The sequence below is a fragment of the Magnolia sinica genome, chromosome 17 (assembly GCF_029962835.1).
Source record: "Magnolia sinica isolate HGM2019 chromosome 17, MsV1, whole genome shotgun sequence".
Classification (NCBI taxonomy): domain Eukaryota; kingdom Viridiplantae; phylum Streptophyta; class Magnoliopsida; order Magnoliales; family Magnoliaceae; genus Magnolia; species Magnolia sinica.
The window spans coordinates 8,732,961-8,737,243 of NC_080589.1; positions in this window are offsets into that span (position 1 = coordinate 8,732,961).

Genomic DNA, 4,283 nt, shown 5'->3' on the forward strand with positions numbered 1-4,283 from the left:
TCCCACCCCTTCATCTCTCATCTCAACCATCCATTTCTCATCTTCCACCATCAAAGAGGAGCTCAAGGAACCAAGGAAGCCTAGGGAGCAAGAAGATCAAGTGGTGGGCGTCTTAATAGGGTAGATTTTCATATTTTTAAGATGGACCAAGTGAGGCCAACCGATTAATGGTTTGGATCTCACTTTGGACCCTAAGATGTGGCCGATGGCCCACTTGGATCATCATGATCATTCCATGATGGGGCCATTCTCCATGGACCCCATCATGATGTTTATTTCCTTCCATGTTTAGGGTCATCTAGACCATTTATTTTAGTGGAGAAGGGATCTCCACCGTTGGATTTCAATTCCATGGACCCACTTGTAATGGGACCCACTTCATGTATGATTTAGTGCAAGGGAGGGCCCATAGTGCCGGGGTCCCTCCATCATACGGTCTCACTCTCTATATCTCTCCCTTTTTGTTTTATTTTATTTTATTTTATTTTTATCTTGTTGTATGATGATAAGGTTGTATGGCCCGCTTGAATGGACCCCACCATGTAGTAAGTATTTTATTTGAGTGGGGCCCACCTTATATGTGTACTACCCACACCACTCATCAGTGGTGGCCCACCTGAACAGGCCCACCTCAAATGTCCAGACAGTCCAGCGTCGTCCCTGGACGCTGGACGTGTAAATGGGAAAAACACAAATATCAACTTTTTCCAAAGTTTTGGGGTGGCCTATTCATGTAGGCCCCACCTTGATGTATGTATTAAATCCACACCATCCATTCCCTTCCCAAGCCCTTTTTAGCCGTTGACCTGAAAGAAGGGATCCATCAGACCTTCAGGCGGGCCATACCATACCAAAAGGTGGTTTTCACCATTGAAACCTCCCCTGATGGGCTGTACACTGGAATATGTCCAATATTGGACTTGTTTTGCTCGTAGTGAGCCATAGAAGAACAATGGACGGAGTGGATTCACTTGATGCGGACCCCACCTATAAAATTCTTAGATTTTCAAAAATCAAAAAAAAAAATATACACAGCAGCTGACGCTGCTGTGTCGCGCCAGCGGCGTCCGGGCGGACGGGCGTACCAGCAGCCCCTCACGGCTGTAACCGTGGGCCCCACCTTGATGTCTATATGCTATCTCAACCGTTCATCGGGTGGGCCATTACCTGACGTGGGCCCACCCCAAAAATCGGCTTGATCCAAGACTCGGGTGGCCCACATCAAAGGAAACAGTGGGATGGAACTTCTACCTTTGAAATTCCCTTGGGGTCCACAGAAGTTTTGGATCAGGGTGAAATTTCTTTTCACCCTTCACCTAGGCCCGTGTGGCCTCATCAACCGGTTGGATGGCATATCGACATTACAGTGGGCCCCACATGGAGCCCACATGGATGTATATGTTTGAGCACCACCGTCCGCCTGGACGGTGGACGTAGCCCACTGTTATAAGTGTGTGGGCCCACTGTGCTGCGTGCATGTATATATATATATATATATATATATAAATATATATATATATAGATATATATAATATTATAGTTCATGTAATATTATATGTATATTATATATATATATATATATATATATATATATATATATATATAAATATTGTACTTATTTAGGTGAGGCCCATTTCAATTACTTATGGCCCATAATTGAGGCCCACTTTGATGTATTATGGGCCCATGGGTCAAGGCCCATTTGAGGTATTAAGGGCCCATGGTTTAAGGCCCATTAAGACATATTGGGGCCTATGTGTTAAGGCCCATTTGATGTGCATTTGGGGCCCATTGGTGTGGCCCATTTGATACACATAAGGCCCATAAGATTAGGCCCATTCGATACGTTCTAAAGCCCACGGTTTATAGTCCATCGCAATGCACATAAGGCCCATTGGTGCGCCGGTGATGTGGCCCACTTGATGAATACAAAGGCCCATATGATATGGCCCATTTGATGTATTTAAGGCCCAATGGATGTACGTAGCTAAGGTCCATTGCAATGTACGATCCCAAAATGATTTATGTAATGATGTTTACGCCGTGACTATGCCTTGGGAGCAATGGTGGTTCGACGTCCACATTAGCAAGTATAGTGTGGTTAAATGTCCGCATTCTGACCTTCCCAAGGCCCATTGTTAGGCTCGTACACACGTAGGCCGCCTAGGCCCATCTTCGTTATGTACATCATCCATCCTATATAAACATGTTTAATTTCATGATTCATGATCATATGCATCATACGTATGCTTGATATGAGAAATGACTGATCATAGCATAGCCTTCAGGCAGACGGATAGACAGTGTTGCCCTACATGAGCGCACGATACGCCCAGGATTTGTATGACTAGGTAGTGTGATTCATGCATTTGCATTGTGTGATATTGTCCTACGCCCTAGCGACATCAGGGCCATAGCCTTCCCAGACACATCGTGGATTGGCGTGGAGATACCGAAAATACCGTTCTACATGGGGTGCGATAGATATCCTGGGTGAAAGTCCCTAAACCCTTATGGTACCAGGAGGTTGCTCCAACGCCTGACCGAGTGGGTGCATGAGCGCCGAGTGCCGATTACCAGACGGTTGCGCTTTCCACTGTGTCGTGGTCGGTTGGAAGGGGGTGCGGCCTTACCCGCCTGAGAGTAGGGGGCAATGCTAGGCTGAGTTTGACCAGCTCGAGGAATGGGTCCGCTATTGACGAGCCGAGCCGATATTGGCAGGCGGATAGTGAGGTCTTTTCCACTCACCTTATTGCGCGCGATGGGGCGGCAATCTGGCTTGGAGTGTACTAGACCCCGGTGATATTCCAGATTTGAGCCGTATTGACATGTGGACTTAGATGAGGATTTGTATGCTTGACTTGCATTTTGCATTGCATGGCCTTGGTATGGCCGACATCATTCTTTGCACCGCATGGCCTTGGTACGGCTAATGGGATTCTTAGCATTCATCAGCATGTCCCGCATTACTCTGATACTGCATGACTACATTATCACCTTGGGCATACACTTTCACCACCCTCTAAGCTTTCTATAAGCTTATGCACGACGTGCAGGTGACGTTGGATCGCAGCAGCGCCGAGGCTTGGACGCGTGGCTGATCTTCTTTTGGAGTTTTGGTCTATCTTCATTGTATTTCCTTTATGCTCATTGTACTGTAAAGTTTTTTATCATAGTGGAAATGTGATGGAGTTTTTGGTTGTTGTTTGTGGGTTATGTCTTTGGTTATGCTTATTACGAATCAAACTGATGTTGAAAATCCTCCTCGTAGCATCCCAGGATCGGAACCTGGCGAATGGGCGTTGGGAGCCGAGAATGGGGTTCTACGGAAGCTGTCGGCGCCGGATTCGGCGATCGGGAATTTTGTGAGCCCGGTTTTCCGAGTTTGGGGCGTGATAAAAAGACCAAAGAACAACCAAAAACAACATTACATGTCTGCTATGAATGATTTAAGTCCTAAGTTCGGGAAGCCTAGCGATCTTTTATTACCGACCCTTAACGAGTGTGCCTCCGAGAGTTTTCAAGGTTGATAGGCACCTTCGCTCTTTCCCGTAGGACATGCCGCCCAGAGAGTGACCCGATCGACTCCCGGTCACCAACTGCGGCTCCCGCACTACCACCTACGATTCCCTGCTCCTCCACCCGAGATCCCTATCGCCCACTCGAGGATGCCACCCATCTACTGTGGATTCATGCCGCCTGCCTATGGGTGCGCCTCTCCACCGAGACTAGTGCGTGAGCCGACCGTATCCGTGAGTGCTTCCCGCCATACAGAGATGCCGCAGTCAGTGACGGCCGCACTTCGAAGTGGCAGGCACCGCCTGCTTCTCCAAAGACAGCAGCAGAGCGCCGAGTGCCCTCCTTCGAGAGTTCCGACGCCGCGATCCTCCGCATTTCCAGGACTGATCCGACTGTGGCCGAGAGATGGTGCGCCGACGTAGAGAAGATATTTGAGACGATGGGATGCGCGACTGAGCGGCGAGTCCGATTAGCCGTATTTCTTCTCCATGGTGAGGCTGAGCACTGGTGGGCGTCAGTCTCCCGAGCAGCCGGTGCTGACTTTGTATGGACTTGGGAGGATTTTGTGGATCGGTTTGACCGACGGTATTTTCCCGATCACATCCGACGTCAGCGAGCGTTGGAGTTTGAGGCCTTGGTGCAGGGCGATGACAGTGGCTCAGTATGCCGCTCGTTTTGTAGCACTGTCCCGATTCGCACCTTACTTAGTGGATGATGAGGAGCGGAGAGCCCGCCGATTCGAGGCCGGCTTGCGTTAGCTACGG